At 44.2% G+C, this 17,854-nt stretch overlaps 1 pseudogene; it reads left to right on the forward strand.

The window, feature by feature from the left end:
• Window positions 1–17,854, forward strand: part of LOC119951642 — a 135,459-nt pseudogene that overhangs the window by 105,292 nt on the left and 12,313 nt on the right.

Consider the following 17,854-nt stretch of genomic DNA (forward strand, 5'->3'; position numbering starts at 1 on the left):
ACCTTCAGGAGAATAGGGAGGGTGAATAGCGCCGCAGTGTGGCGACGAGGGGTTTTACACAGTAACTTCATTGCAGCGTTAATGTCAGCCTACTTGTGACACCAGTAAATATTCTTATTATTTGATACAACAGGGAAAGAGGCAGCACAGCAATGCAGCCTTACAGCGCCGAAGTCCCAGGTTCCATCCCGGATCTGGGTCACTGTCTTGTGTGGAATTTGCACATTCTCCCGTGTTTGCATGAGTTTCGCCCCCACAACCCAAAAATGTGAACAGTATGTGGATTGGCTAAGCTAAATTGCCCTTTAATTGGAAAAAAATGAATTGGGTACTTTAAATTTATTTTAAAAAAGAGAAGGGAGGGAAGGTGAGGGATGGAGATTTACAGCTTTTGGGGAATAAGAGAAAGGAAAAAATATGACATAGAAACTAGAATTGTCTGTTCTGAGTTTCTATCCTGTACTGACTGTGATGAATTTTGTCAATTGTTTTCACAGGATATTAGATGAGGAATTACAGACAGAAATCTCAAATGTTGCGTCTCGATCTGACAGTCAGTACTTTTGTTGGAACCTGAATATCATTGGCCTTTGAATCAAGAAGAACTATTTGCCCAAACTGTCAGCTAATGATTTCAAACATCAGTGTGACTGGAAAAGCACCGAGACCCACACAACACACACCCAAGTAAGAGCGATTCAGTGAACTAACTGTGGAAAGAGCTTTAACCAGTTACACGGCGTGAAGAACATCACACCATTCATAGAGAGACCATACCCGTATTGTGTCTGTGGAAGAGGCTTCAACTGATTGTCCAACCTGGAGAGACTCGAGGAGACCCAAAACATGGAGAAACCATGGAAATGTGGGGACTGTGGGAAGGGATTCCGAGTCCCATCTGTGCTGGAGGTTCATCGACGCAGTCACACTGGGGAGAGGCCGTTCACCTGCTCTCAGTGTGGGAAGGCATTTACTCAGAAACACCAGCGAGTTCATACTGGGGAGAGGCCACCTTACTGCTCTCAGTGTGGGAAAGTATACTGTGATTCTTCCCTCCTATTGAGACATCAGCGAGTTCACACTGGGGACAGGCCGTTCATTTGTTCTCAGTGTGGGAAAGGATTTGCTGAAGTATCCAAACTGCAGAAACACCAGCGAGTTCACACTGGGGAGAGGCCATTCACCTGCTCCCAGTGTGGGAAAGGATTCACTCAGTCATCCATCCTGCAGACACACCCGCGAGTTCACACTGGGGAGAGCCCATTCACCTGCTCACAGTGTGGGAAGGAATTCACTCGGTTATCACACCTGCAGTCACACCAGCGAGTTCACACTGGGGAGAGACCGTTCACCTGCTCTCAATGTAGGAAGGGATTCACTCAATTATCCAGCCTGCAGACACACCAGCGAATTCACACTGGGGAGAGCCCATTCACCTGCCCTCAGTGTGAGAAAGGGTTCCGTGATTCATCCAACCTGCGGAGACATCAGCAAGTTCACACTGGGGAGAGGCCATTCACCTGCTCTCAGTGTGGGAAGGGATTCACTCGGTTATTCAACCTGCAGGCACACCAGCGAGTTCACACTATAGAGAGAGCGTTCACCTGCTCTTAGTGAGGTAATGCATTCAGTCATTCATCCACCCTGCGGAGACACCAGCGAGTTCACACTGAGGAGACACCGTCCACCTCTCAATGTGAGACGGGATTGCATGTTTCACCACACCTGCTGTGACACCAACAATTTCACAATCGATTACAGGGGTTGGATTCTGCTGTTATTGTTTCTGCTGTACACCCAGGACTGCATTTTGTTCATTCTGACAGGTGGTCAGTGGGGATAGTTGGAGGGTTTCTTTCTGCTGGACTGGCCGGTCTCACCACTTTGCCTCCAGTGGGCTGATTCTCTTTGAGACTTGTTGCTAATACCTGGCTTCAAATTGCACAAGGATCACAGAGCGAAAGGGGGTTTGGAAGTGTGGAGATATTTAGTTTCCATTTCTGTTTGGAACCACGCAAAGCATGCCGCATTGCCGTGGAGATGGGCCCTGGTTGTTACATGGTTCTTTTGTTCAAGTTATCTGGGTGTTCCTCACAGACGAAAACTATCACGGTATGAGGGGCAAGTTGTTTGAGGTGGACTGGGAGACTGATTGGTACGGGGAATACCTAATATTGAAGGAATTATTACATATTTATCAGGGGGTCGGTCAGCTCAGTTGGCTGGACGGCTGGTTCGTGATGCAGAGCGAGGCCAACAGAGAGGATTCAACTCCCGTACTGGCTGAGTTTATTCATGAAGGCTCCGCCTTCTCAACCAGGCCCCTGGCCTGAGGTGTGCTGACCCTCGGGTTAAATCACCTCCAGTCAGCTCTCGGTCAAAGGCGAGAGCGGCCTATGGGATCTTTGCGAATTTTATTTTACATATATACAACAAATATAGATTCCTTTAAAGAACAAAAATCCAACAGGAAAAGTGATGCAACCTTGGCTAACAAGAAAAGTAAAAGATTCCATTAGATCAATGGAAGAGGCTCAAAACGTGGTCAAAATATTAGTAAACCTGCAGATTGGGAAATGTTTTAGAATTCAGAGAAGGAGGGCCAAGAAACCGATAAAGAGCAATAGAATAGGAGAGCAAACTGGGGAGAAACGTAAAAACCGACTGGAAAAGCTTCGATAGATATTTGGAAAGGAAAACACTGTCAAATACAAATGTGGGTCCATTCCAGGCAGAGACAGGAGAGTTTATAATGGGGAGTCAGGAAATGGCAGAGAAACTGAGTAATGTGTGTTTGTCTTCATGGAGGATGATGCTAAACTTTCTCCAAAACACATGCAAACCAAGGGACTCGTGAGCACGAGGAACAGGAAGAGATGAGAATTCGTGAAAAAGTAGTCCTGGAGAAATTAATGGTGTTGGAAATGAATAAATCCCCAAAAGCTGATGATCTACATCTCAGAGTGTTGAACGAGGTGGCTGTAGAGATCTCTATTCCTCATTCTAAATTCTCCTGACTATCTGGAATGGACAAACGTTTCCTTTTTACGTACCTATAGACATTTTTACAGTCCATTATAATGTAATTTGCTGTTTCACATTCATATTCTATTCTCCCTCGCTTTCTCAGTGTCTTAGTCCTTTGCTGTATTCTAAAATCCTCCCAATCTTCAGGTTTATTCCTATTTCTGATAACTTTGTCGGCCTTTTCTTTCAATCTTATACAATACTTTACTTCCTCTGGTTCTCTGACCTTTTGGGGTTCTTGTGCTCTGAAGAAATGTAAAGTGTGTGATAATTATTGAAAGTCTATCCATTGCCTGTGGACTGTCACACTTTTTAATGTATTTACTCCAATCCACCTCAGCTAATTTGTCCCTTCTACCGTCATAATTTCCTTCAAACGTAATACCTTGGCTTCAGATTGGAATACCTCATATTCAATATTCTGGTCACTCATCCTGAAAGGTTATTTTTCAGCACGATTATCGATTAGCCCTTTTTCAATGCATAATATTAGATCTACAAGCGCCTGTTCTCTAGTTGGTTCCTCAACTTACTGCTGTAGAAAACTGTCCCTAAGATACTCCAGAAACGTGTCCTCCACAGCATCAGTGTCCATTAGGTTAACCCAGTCTATATGCAGATTGAAGTCACTCCTTAATATTTTACCCATGCTATAATGTTTTACCTATTCTCTAATCTCCAATTAATACCATGTCCCACACAACCCCTACTGTTTGGTGGCCTATAACACCTCTCACCAATGTTTCCTGCCCCATGCTGTTTCTTGGCTCCACCCAAACATATTCCGGTTTTGTATTCCTGATCTGAGATCCACCCTTACTAATGTTCTGATGCCGTCCCTTATTATCCGAGCAACACCACCACCTTTTCCTTTTGGCCTGCATCATCAGCAAACTAAGTGACAAAACCTTTGGTACTGTCATCAAAGTCATTGTAAAACGTTGAGGTCCCAGCACTGATCCCGGTGACACATCACTCATTACATCTTGCCAACCAGAAAATGGCCTATTTATGCCTACTCTCGGTTTTCTGGCAGCTGGCTAATCTTTCACTGAGAAAGATAATTCTGGGATTAAAGGCTGCCAGATGGCAAAAAGAAAAGAACGGAAGTAAATCCTGGGGAATGAATCATCACTTCGGACTGGTTCTGAGATTCAGTTTCGACTTGCAGGGCAGAGTAACTATAATCGTGCAGTTCGAATTTAGATTGCGTAACTTTGGTACGGTAGCACAGTGGTTAGCACTGGTGCTTCTCCCACTTGGGTCACTGTTGTACAGAGTCTGCACGTTCTCCCCGTGTCTGCGTGGGTTTCCTCCAGATGCTCCGGTTTCCTCCCACAAGTTCCAAAAGATGTGCTTGTTAGATGAATTTGGCATCCTGAATCCTCCCTGTGGGCACCCGAACAGGCGGCGGACTGTGGCGACTAGGAGATTTTCACAGTAACTTCATTGCAGTGTTAATGTCGGCCTACTTGTGACACTAATAAAGATTATTATTATTTTAAAATACCAAAGTTCTGTGGGTAGGTTACAGTAGCATCTAGTTTGTTTGTTGCATTAAAAGTGATAAAACGTGAAGTCCCGTTGTGTGATTCTTCAATTTGTTGACTGGGAATTCAATTTTTTTTTAAAGAAGTTGCTGACCTTTATGGAGGTTCTAATCCACAAATTCTGACTTCCCTTGTGCACCTTTCTGTCTGTACTGCTCGTGTCAATGACAGCCAGGTGATGGAGCTGAGGGCTGAATTTAGCTGAGAGTAAAGGAGCCTGTACACAAATAGAGAGGGGAAGGTGCTGGAGGCCTGGCTTGAGAAATGGCTCTCCAACTAATCAAGGGTGATAGTGGCTGATGGTGATGCAACCCCAGGGTTCAGTGCCCCTGTGTCCAAAGCGGGGAGTCACAGGAACGGGGTACCAGAACATTGTGAACATCCTTTTACTCTGGTTGTCTTTGATCCTCAAGTAATTCTCTGTTCGATTTTTTTAACCATGTTCAGTTTCGTCAATTAACTTTCAACCAGAAAATACATTAATTTGTTGGACTTTCCTGGGGTAGAGAAGATTTGATTTTTCTTTTGATACATAGTTTGAAAATGAGGTTCGGGGAATCAATTGTGACTAATTTATCAATGTTCTTTGAGGAGGTAACAAGGGATGCCAATAAAGGGGAACCTGTAGATGTGCTTTATCTGGATTTCCAGAAGGTATTTCCCAAGGTGCCACATCAAAGGTTATTACACAAAATAAAAGCTCATGGTGTAGGAGCAACATATCAGCATGGATAGAGGATTGGTTAGCGAACAGGAAGCAGCCAGTAGGTACAAATGGGTCATTTCTGGGGGGGGGGGGGGGGGGGGGGGGGGGGTAAGATGTGACAAGTGGAATGTCACCAGGATCAGTGCTGGGCTCTCAACCATTTACAATCTATATGAATGTTTTGGATGATGGAATTGAATGAATGACTCATACAGGTAGGGAAGTAATATGTGAAGTAGATTTAAGGAGGCTGCAAAGGACGAGAGAGAGTCACCCAAGGCCGGAATCGAACCTGGGTCTGGCACTGCGAGGCAACAGTGCTAACCACTGTGCTCCCGTGCTTCCCCTTCGACTGACCCTTTACTGTCGCTGGGTCAAACACCTGGAATTCCCTCAGGAACGCACAGTGGGTGTCCCAACACCACACCGACTGCAGCGGTTCAGGAAAGCAGCTCCCCGCCTTCTCAAGGACAATTAGGGATGGGTAATAAATGTTGGCGAAGATTTTGTAATCCGTGCTGAGGAGGGAGACCGGTTACCAGTTTTTAAGGTGGGGGAGATCCCCCCTCTTTGGCAGCAGGGTAATGGTGGCATCTCCCCAGTCGCAAGACTTTCCCCCAGGACCCCTGCGTCATCGCTCCCCAGGAAGTTCCAGAAAACTCTGAAAGTCTGCACGGTCAGGCCGGGGGTTTTGCCCCTGGACAGGCTGTCGAGGGCGCAGGTGAGCTCCCCCAGGCTGAGAGGGTTATCAAATCTCCCAGCGCCCTCTGGCCGATCTGCGGCAGGTCCTACCACAAACTCATTGGACAGATCCAGGAGAAATGCACACTAACTGTTTCGAATTTGGGCCCTGACCCGAGATGAGGGACCAGTCGTCAGCCAGCAGTGTAAGGAACAGCTGACTGGCCCAGCGCATTTTTGCCTGAAGTAGGAGAGCTGGGGTCCATGAGGATCTGGATCTATGACCTCATATACGCATCACGGGATCCGACAAGTTGCAGATCCCACAGTGCGCACTTCTTCTCCCTGAACACCAGCCACAGGGCCGGATCCTCATCGGGCTGACTGAGACATGACTCCAGGTCACGTACCTCCTTTTCCAACTCCTCAACCTTGGATTTCTTGTCGACCCCATCACATACACCTGACAGAAGGTAGGCATGGGAGTCTTGTCCCATCATAACCTCAGGGAGGGGAAGCCTCTCCGCTTCCTTCTCCAGCCGGTTCAGATCTGATGAACGAGCCAAGGAACCGCTCGTCCTCCAGCAGCAGGTTGTTGAAGTGCCAGTACGTGGACCGTGTCTGAGCGCGAGACAGGGCGAGCCGCACCCAGACCAGACAGTGGTGCAATCACGGCACCTGCTGCACAGAGGCCATCAGGAAATGGGGCACGGTGGCACTAGTCGTTAGCACGGCTGCCTCACGGCACTGAGGTCCCAGGTTCGATCCCGGCTCTGGGTCACTGTCCGTGTGGAGTTTGCACATTCTCCCCGCATTTGCATGGGTTTCACCCCCACAACCCAAATGATGTGCAGCGTAGATGGATTGGCCATGCTAAATTGTCACATAATTGGAGAAAATGAATTGGATGCTCTAAATTTAAAAAAAGAAAAATAATGGAAACGGGGCAGCTGTGACCTTGAAATGTAGAGGCGGCCAATTCTGCACACTCCGACCCCAGGCCTCAAAAAAGTGCAGACGCTGGAGTCAGGATGGAGAGTCTGCCAGACATCCACCAGTCAAAGAACCCAACCAGGTTCCTTAACTTCACCACCACACGAGAGCTGCACAGGGTACCGAGGCGGTCCTTTGTCCTGAGCGTGCAATTAAAATTAAACCCCCCCGCCGGAATGATACACTTGCCTGCAGCGATGATGCCAAGGAGAGTGGATACTTGCTCGAAGAAAGCTGTCTGCTGCTGGCCAGCCTAGACATTCGTAGACAGGCGTAGACATTCACAAGGTGAGGCACCTCACCCCCCTCGCGGACCGTCAGGTGCAGCAACCGACTGGCTCCTTGACCCTCACGATCTCCGGCTGAAAATGTGGGACCAACAAGATAGCCAACCCACCTAAACGTGAGGATAGGTGACTCATGTAACCCCCCCCCCCCCACTCCAGGAGCCAGGTGGCTTTGTCTCCCGGAGCGGTGTTGGTTTCCTGCAGGAAGTACGCAGCATACTTCCCGTCCCAGAGGACCGAGAAGTTCTGGAACCTGTGGAGTGTGTCCCAGCTGCCGTTAATGTTGAGGTTGGCTGTAGTCACCTCCGTGTCAGCAGTAAATTGCCACCTGCACCGCCATCTATTGAGTGCTTGGAGGGAGCAGAGGAGCGCGGGCCCCTCCATTCCCTCTGGAGCTGGGCGAGGAAAGATTTCAGCTTGCACTGCTCAGTCACGTCTGCGTCTCCCTCCTCTTTCACGTAGGTGCGGGAAGATTTAATGAGCAGCGCCATGTCAGACCACCGGTTGAGGGCGAGCTGCACTCGGGTTTTGGCGACCACAGTTTACATGTAGAAAATCCCGGAGTTCCCCTCGGGGAAGTGTGTGTAAAGGCCCCAGTGTTACAGAAATTCAAGTAAACAAGTTGCAAGGAGAAAGAATATAAGATAAATGTTTGCACTGAGCAAGAGAAACCTCTAAGGCTACAAAAGTAAGAACCTTATTGATTCTCATGATGGGGAATGTAGACAGAGGGAGGCAACGCAGAGAATATCTGATTAACTTTAATAAACATTATTCAACAGTAATGTCACTTACACACATTAAAACTAAGGACCTACAATACAAACAGATTCTCAGAGGTCAGACTGAGGATAAGATTGCACATGAAGAGATAAATAATCTGTAAGGACAGACAATGTATGTTCTCGACACTGAGCCAGAGGGTCAGGAGATGGACTGAATGCAAAGACATTCTTAAGTTTTTAAGAAAGAGATGAGATATTCAGTTCTAAACCATGAGAAACGTGGTGGCCATATCACACAGACTGACTAAAGAGCATGACATCATTTACCAGATGAATTAATGGGTTCATGTGTTCCACTTTGATAAATAAATAACCAGAGTGTGTTGACAAGTTAAGAACACGTTACTAAAGTCAAAAAGGATCAATATAAAATCTCGGTGTTCCTGACCAGATCTACCTTTGAGCAGATTGATCAGATTAGAATAACGTGCTCACTGATCTTTCTGATGAGACCTCCCGTCAGTATCCAGTAATCTCACGGTCTCTGTCTGGAATGGGTTATGTGATGGAAATAAAAACATTAAACCAATGTCTCATTGTTTCTTAGTTTCCGAGCTCGTATTAAGTGTTATGGATAATTCGGTAAAAACACATGGTATATTTAGATTTTCGGGAACAACACTGTAACAATTTGAAATGAAATCCAGGATCTCTGATCATTATGAATTCCATTATCAGAAACTGTGTTTCCAGGCAGCACACACACACACCCTCTGTGCAGTGTGAACTCACTGAGGAGTGAAAGGTTTAAACGACTGAGTGAATCCCTTCCCACTCAGAGCAGTGAACAGTCTCAGCCCAGTGTGAACTTTCATCAGGTGAGATGAAACATTTCCACACATGGAGAAAGTGAATGACTGTCCAACAGCAGACTGTGTGACTGAGTGAATCCCTACACACACACACAGTGCAAGTGAATGACTGTCCAACCGGAGGCTGTGTGACTGTGATAATCCCTACACACACAGGGCAAGTGAATGACTGTCCAACAGCAGACTGTGTGACTGTGATAATCCCTACACACACACACAGGGCAAGTGAATGACTGTCTAACAGCAGACTGTGTGACTGTGATAATCCCTACACACACAGGGCAAGTGAATGACTGTCCAACAGCAGACTGTGTGACTGTGATAATCCCTACACACACACACACAGGGCAAGTGAATGACTGTCCAACAGCAGACTGTGTGACTGTGATAATCCCTACACACACAGGGCAAGTGAATGACTGTCCAACAGCAGACTGTGTGACTGTGATAATCCCTACACACACAGGGCAAGTGAATGACTGTCCAACAGCAGACTGTGTGACTGTGATAATCCCTACACACACACACACATAGAGCAGATGGTTGGCCTCTCCCCAGTATGAATACACTGCTGTCTCAGAAGGGTGTATGTCTAATTGACTCTCCTCCCACACTCGGAGCATGAGATGGCCTCTTCCCAGTGTGAGTGCAATGGTGAACTGTGAGGCGAGATGTTTGCCTGAATCCAGTGTTCTGGAAAATACAGAATGTGTCATTTGAAACATAGAGGTCTGCCAATATCTGATCGGGGAGAGTGCAGGGAAAGATCCCACAAGAGGTTGGTGGCAGCTGAAGAGCACAGAAACTGTGGGCAGCAATTTCAGTCTGTCAGAATGGTTATTACAACCTGCAGCAGGAGAAAGGGAAAAGAAAAAAGTTTTAAAAAATTTCTTTGTGCTGTTGAAAAATTGTAATGGACTGCCCCTTTAAGACCCGAAGTCCGATCCTTATCGGAGGTCCCGATCTCGCGCCAGAGATCAGCCAGCGCGGGCTTCCAGGACTCCTCCTCTCTCTCTCCCCACGAGGCAGCAGACAGGAACAAAGGAACCAGCGGCAGAACGGCACGGCACCAGAAGGAAGAGGCAGCAGCAGGAACAGCAGCGAGACGGCCCAGCGGCAGGAGAGGCCCAGGAGCGAGACGGCCCAGGAGCGGAGCGGCCCAGCGGCAGGAGAGACCCAAGAGCAGACGGCCCAGGAGAAGAATGCGAGGGAGCAGCAGCCAATGAAGACAGAAGACAGAGAAAAAGAGAAAACAGCACCAGGAGAGATGACCAGGAGAATTGAAAGAGAGAGAGAGAGAGTCTGAAGGCCTCAACAACCAACCAGACAACATCCAAAAGTAAATAATGTTTATAATTTAATGAAAGAGAAAAGAGTATGTTAATAATAAAATAATTTAACCTGAAAAAGTGGTTATTAGCTTGCTTCACTTCCTTAAGAACGCAGGACCCGGGACATCGATGCTATTAAGGGGTAAGTAAGTAAAATTCTTCAGTGAAGGTATGAGTTATACCGGGGGATAACTTGAAAGGAGAGTTTGACCCGATTAGCACTCACAGAAGCCTGTACTGGAGTCAGGGTGGGAGAATCCCTGTTCACCGTTTTAGAGTATTGGCCCTTTTGTTCTTTGGTATAAGGGGAATTCTAAAACAGAGAGGTGAATTTAGAAAAACATGGCGCCCAACGTGGGGCCTAGAATATTAGAAGTCCTAGGTACACAGGGGCTAGAATATTAGAAGTTTCTAGTTCCCAAGAAAAGGCTAGAATATTAGAAGTTTCTAGTCTATGTGTGAGTCAGACTTTACCTGCCGAGTTTAGTCTGGAAAGTCATGTGTGATTGGCTTTTGTAAGGATATTCTGTGGATCGAGGGGACTGAAGCTCAGGTTGGGTGTGAAAATCAGTAGACTAGAAGATACTGACCCTGAGAAAAAGTCTGCAAGACATTTTGGTGATAGCACTAAAATCTTGCATCCGTTACTGGTAAAAGAGGCCAAAGAATAAATCATCCTCAGAGTAAGGCAGATTGTGCGGACATTTTCTGGAAAATAGGGACGCTTAGAATCTTCAGAAACCAATAACCAATCGACCCTTAACTAAAACCGGAAGATAGTGCCTTAGTCAGCCTTGGATAGGGCCCAGAAAGGGTACTTATCCTTAATTTCAGAGTGCACCTGAAAGGGACAACCAGGAACAGAACTAAAAATCCGAAAATGGCAATTAGGGTAATTCTCATGCCCTGGGATACGGTCAAGAGAAATGTAGAAATGAAAAGGGAATGGAAGAAATTAAAAGAGCAAAAGAAATCCTGGACAAGAGATATGTATCCAGACGGAGATATCTCCCTCTTTGTTAGAGTGCCAAAAGCCCTGCAATATACAGATTCTGTCAGGGTCCTTAAAGCACTTTGTAAGTTTGCATTTGAAAAGCGAGCTGAATCACTAATCGTGTTTGGACACAGACAGAAGCATGCAGCTGCTCAAGTGGGCAAAGTGTGTTCCAAACTGATTTAAATCATTGACGGAGTAAACATGAAAGAAATAATACAGATCCCTAGTAAACACAAAAGTAACTCTGAAGGGGTAGGCAAATATATAAAACAACTGCAGAAAAATGAACCATTAGAAATGGAAAGTGACGAGGAATCAGGCCTAGAATCAGATAGCCGAGAGGATTCGGACCCCTGTGAAAATTTCCCAACGGGATACAATTTTCAATACCCAGATCCAAGTCTGGTTCAGGAAGAAAATTGGCCTCAGCAATCTGCCACACATAAGAAAGAAGCGTTTATCGATCATTTCTTTGAACCACAAGAAAGTGAAGAGGAACAAGGCATAGTTGGGATTATGGCGCCTCCTGTGATGGGACAGGAAGAATTATCATCCTCATCCGAGAATGAGGAAATAGTCAAACAAAAGAGAGGAATAGGGAATAGAAAAAATTCTAAACCATTAGAAATAGGGGATTATAGCGACCACTGGAAACAACAACAACCTTCCACTTATCAACCAGTAAATCAGGATGTACCGTATTATATTTATAATCCAGAAGCAGAAATGGTACACCATAGAGATCAGGAAGGATGGGAAAGAGAGGTTACAGCTAGGGGACTTAAAATAGGAGAAATATTAGGAGGAAGTCAACAAATTGATTCTACGAAATTACTAGAATTACCAAACGTTACCCCCAAAGCTAAAATTTGGCAAATGAGCAAAGGGTATGACAGTTTCGGAAGAGCCATGAGTAGGGTAAGGAACAGCACAGAAACACAAGGCCAGATAATAGCAGCATTAAGACCACAGGAAAGGATACAGAATCGTCCAAGACCCCAAAAAACTGCTCCTACTCCAATGGATAGGGCAAGTTATGCTCCACGAGATAGCCAAGTACCAAGTGCAAGGTTTGAAGAATATATAGAATCGGTGGAAGAGTTTGTACAACATAGTACCCCCTATTTTGAGGAAGAACCGGTACGACGACGGATACATTTCTCCGAATATAGGGACCCAGATAGAGGTGCCCCTTTAAGAACACCATGCCCCAGAAGTGAGAAAATTGTTCAGTCATTTACACCAGGTCCAGAGGAAGGACAGGGAGGCATGGTACCGTATAAAATAGTAGCAGCCGTAATGAAGACAGCAGGCCCAAAGAAACATGGGGAGAGTAGAATTGAGTATTCACAGAGGTTAAAACAGTTAGCGAAGAAAATGGGGGCATCAGGAGAATCCACCAAATTGATTGATTTACATACAGTGGGAGAAATAGTTACAGGCGAAGTCTCAGATTTAATAAATGAGTTAGATTTGGGAAATGAGAGAGCTAATTTAATGAAAGAGATGACAGAGGCAGCATATGCAGGGGAACACCTCACACCATATATCGACCGAATATATGAGGTTAATAAGGAAGAGGGGGTCGATGTAGTCAGATTCCTGAGGGAATTAGGACCCAAGATTCCAGGAGGAAAAAGCCTCTCAACAATACTGTTAACGACCTCTAGAAGAGAAATAGGAAGAGAACTGGTTAAATTTGATTTGGCAGGCAAAGCATTTAAGGATAAACACACAAAAGGGGAACAAAAAAGAGCAGCTGCCCAAAATAATGTTTCAACACAAAATGCTCAGATTAGACCACCAAACCGACAGATACCTGACAAATCGGAACAAAATCCAGCACAACCAGCAATGCCACAACATGGGTATAATTTGCGGTCACAAGGGCCACCTCCACCACAAAATCTAGATTATTTACCAAGGGAACAATTCCTAGCCCTCAGTCGGGAGGAAAGAGACAGATTCATTGAGGATAGGAGAAGAAGAGCAGCTGGTCAGGGGAGGATTGAGCAAGGTAGATATCAACCACCAGAAGGGTATCCGGGACGCTCGCGAGGGGGATTCCGAGGAGGAGGCAGAGGAGGCCCCGGTATATATTGACAGGATTCGGCTTCTCCCCTTAAACAGGCTATACAAAATCTAACAACAGAAACAGACAAAGGAGAATTAGTAGTAGTATACAAGGGGGAAAGATTTATAGTGGACACAGGGGCTGAGATATCAATGATAAGGGAAGAAGCTGGAAATCCGACAGGAAAGAAATACATAGTAGAAGGAGCATTAGGGAATAAGGATATTAGACCAGAAGTTAGATTGGGAGAATTACTGGCAATATCAGGAACTGATAATCTGATGGCAGGGAAAGATTTAATAAAAATAGATACTGGAAAAATAAGGATATTAAAACCAATTGATAACATGGAGGAAATAAGGAAACAGAAAGAGAAAAGTATTTTAAATGACGAAGCTTGGAAGAAGATGGAAGAAGTACTGATGGGAGCAAACCTAGCGATAGGTAAGAATGACACAGGTTTGATTAGCCAGCAATTTCAACACACAATTCACGGGGGACAACACAGACCTCAAAAACAGTATCCTTTGCCTAGAGGAGCTAAGAGCGAGCTGGAGATAATAATCAAGGAATTGGAGCAGCAGGGGATTATTCAAGGGGTCACATATGCCTCAACAAATAGTCCACTTCAGGTAGTAAGAAAACCAGATGGTACATTTAGAATGGTAACAAATTACAAAGCTTTAAATAAAGTCACAAAGAAGGACAAGAGATATTTAATAAATCCACAAGCTACCTTAGAGCAAGTCGCGGGAAAAACTTACTTAACTAGTATAGATTTGGCGAATGGATTCTGGAGTGTTCCATTAGACCCAGACAGCAGGGAGAAAACAGCATTCACCTTTGGAACTAAGCATTATGTATATTGTAGACTTCCACAGGGATATGTTAATTCTCCAAATCACTTTCAGGCAATAATCAGGGAGCTGATTAAAGATGATTTGGCTTTAGTATATATCGATGATATATTAATTGGAGATGACGATCAGGACAAACATGTGGAAAGAGTGGCCAGGATCATTAAGACACTTAGTGAAGCAGGCTTTAAAATAGGGCTAAAGAAATGTCAAATTGGGAGAAGCGAAGTCAACTATTTGGGTTATTCAGTATCGAAGGAAGGTAGAGAGGCCAGTATTGAAATGAGGAAGAAGATAGCTGAAATTACTGCGCCTGTTTCGAAAAAAGGGGTTCAAAAAATAATGGGAATGTTGGGATATCTAAGGCCAGTAGTGAAGGACTTCAGTCTCTATGCTAAAGCCATTTATCAAACCTTGAAAGGGGATTTTATTTGGACCAGCGAGGCCCAGAAAGGGTTAGATCAGTTAAAGACAGCAATTGCGATATCGGGGTCATTAGTTGGGAGACAAGAAGAGGATGATTTAAGCATTAAATTAGACATATATAAAAATGGATATGGTATGGTACTTGCTAATCTTAGCAATCAGACACCTATCAAACATCTGACAGGAAACTGGTCGAGAGCTGAACAAAAGTTTTCAAACATCGAGAAATGTCTAGCAGCTATAACAAAGAGAATAGCAGAGATAGAAAACTTGTCGGGTGGTAAGAAAATTTATGTCACAACTGAGTTTTTGGAGTTAAAGGAGCTAACCAAGAGACAGATTTGCCAGCAAGGCGCGAATACAGCTCGATGGGAAAGATGGGAAACCATTCTTCTAAACCCTGACTTAATGTTTGTTCATAACATTCAAAAGGGACAGAAACTTGATGAGCCAGTTAGTAAAACGGAGTTGGTGAATGCTTGGGTATTATATACTGATGGTAGTAAAGTCAAGAAGGACGAAGAACAAGCCAGATGGGCATTCATTTTAAAAAATTCAGGAAACATAGTAGTGGAGGAACAGGGAATAATCATTGGATCAGCTCAGACAGCTGAGGTAGAGGGAGTATTGCAAGGGTTAAAGGAGTGTCACCAGCGAAAGCTGCAGGAAGTTACCGTTGTAACCGACAGCTTTTTCGTGCAGCAAGGATTGGAGAAAGATTTGGAGTTTTGGAAACTAAACGGTTGGACGAACGGTAGAAATAAACTACTGGAACAGAAAGAACAGTGGGAAGAGATAGATAAAATTTTAGCCAATATGGAGATCCAGACAATTCATCAAAAAGCACACACAAAAGGAATTGGGGAACTGTGTAAGGGGAATCAGGAAGTGGATGAATTAGCCAGACTTAGGACAATAATCGTGGGGACTCTTGGGAACTCAGCAGCCGACCATCAAATGATAATTAAGCAAGTACATGAAGCCACAGGACATGGGGGTCATGTTGTAGTCGCAAGGGAGTTGAAGAAGTTGGGAATTAAAATAGCCTATTGGAGACAACATTTAACTGCAGTAAGGAGAAAATGTGAGAGATGTATGGCCTGTGGAGGACAGAGAGGAAATAAAACATATGGGAGCATAAAAACTGAGAAACCAATGCAGGAATGGTCATTAGATTATGCAGGACCACTTTTTCCCAGAAGCAGCAAAGGTAATTTGTATTTTTTAGTCAAAGCTGATAGCTGCACGGGAGAAATTGACCTTAGAGCAACCAGCAAAGCAAATGGAGCCACAACCAAAAGGGTATTGGCAGAAATGATGACCTCCAGAGGTAGACCAGAATCGATCCGAATGGACAACGCGCCACACTTTAGAAACAATACTGTTATTAACTTTTGTGCTGACAGAGGAATAACAATCAATTGGGCCGTGAAATATGCACCTGAGAGTAATGGAATGGCTGAGAGGTCTGTAAGAAAAGTAAAGGATTGGATCATAAAGACTCAGAATAATAAAGGCTGGGATAAAGACATTGAAAGAATAGTATTTGATCTTAATAGCAATCTTGGAACCTCTGTCCCCCAGGGACAAGGAGACCCAAGTGAATCTGGGAATTATCAAGTAGGAGACGAAGTTTGGGTGAAGTTACCAACTAAGACTGCGGGGAAAATCATTCGTGAGACTGTAAAATGTAAAGACAAGATTGTTCAGATTCTGGGTACACATACAATTGAATTAGAGAAGCATGGTGTCTGGAGCAAAAGAAATTGTGTCACGCTTGAAACACACGACCCAGTGAGCATCAGAGGAGTTTGAGATTCTTCGAATCTCACTCAGGGGTGCAATGACAGAAGGAGGCTTGACAGGCCTTAATGGTATGATGTACATCAAGGATATGGAATATAAACCAGTTCAAAAAGAAATGATGGCAAAAGGAATCCGGAAGTCCTGGAGAGGGCACTTCTGGGATAATCCGAATGAAAATAGAAGGTACAAATTAAAGAATAGGGCCCTCTCCACCCTTGATCTGTTCATTTGCTTTTTCAGGTGGAAAAAATTAATAACAAACCAGTTCGCAAAAAGGAAGAGAACTACACTCCAGAGAAGAATCTGTTCGACAGGATTGGGGGGAAACTAATGATATAATTGGCTACAAATTTGAGGGAATTAAATGACAGAACCCGGAGGAAAACTTTACGGGTTAGAAACAAATTAGAATATCAAATTATAACTGGACAGTGAAACCCCCGGTCAGACATCTCTAACTGGACATTAGTTGATGGATGATCTGTGGTCTCCATGGGGTATGTACTACGCGGTGGAATCATTAAGGTCTCGGCAGCAGATAGCAGCGACTGACGAGGAACCCCAATATGATAAATGATAATAGGTTAAGAATTTTAGTAGCTTGATACTACGGCGGGAAAATTGTTACCAATGCAACAAAACAATATTGCATTGAAGAGCTATAATCGTTGATAAGAAAAACATTTTATTTTCATGTAAATTGATAGGGACTGTTGTATATATATGATAAGGGGGGTATGTGTGTCGTTAAATAACTTGATCCGCATTTCTAAACTGTGAATGTTTTAATAGAGGGTTAGTTTAGTATGTAATAATTATTGTTCCAAAAGCCAAGAAGCGATGTTTCGATATTGATATTAAATTGTTAACAGTTGAAAATATGTAAAGTGTAACACACAGTCTATTGGTTAGGTAATTAATAAGGTGTTAAGATAAGATAAAAATTTTACTATGTATAGAACAATAGGGAGAATTTGTTTGGGAAGAAAAAAAAAAGAGACGGTTCAATGTGGTTTTGTAAATGCTGAAATGAAAAATATACACGTTGTCAGAAAGATGTTCTCTCATGTAAACCAGGGGTTGGCAGACTTACATGATTCACGACAATGTTAGACATTAATGGGGAAGTTAGGAATACAAGCAGGATCAATTGAACATTTTAAATTAATAAGACAAGGGGATCAGTGGGGGGTACAAGATATCACAATTACCACATTCCAATCAGAAATGGAAAACAAGTTGGACTGGAACGGAAAACAAGACTCGTATTGACACTGGTCTGTGATATGCATACAAATGACAATGATCAGGGATGTATGTTAGTACAATTGGATGGGGGGACAATAAACCAAATTATAGTAATGTTTCAAATGTCAAGACGGGGTGTTCTGGAAAATACAGAATGTGTCATTTGAAACATAGAGGTCTGCCAATATCTGATCGGGGAGAGTGCAGGGAAAGATCCCACAAGAGGTTGGTGGCAGCTGAAGAGCACAGAAACTGTGGGCAGCAATTTCAGTCT

The sequence above is a fragment of the Scyliorhinus canicula genome, chromosome 17 (assembly GCF_902713615.1).
Source record: "Scyliorhinus canicula chromosome 17, sScyCan1.1, whole genome shotgun sequence".
NCBI lineage: Eukaryota > Metazoa > Chordata > Chondrichthyes > Carcharhiniformes > Scyliorhinidae > Scyliorhinus > Scyliorhinus canicula.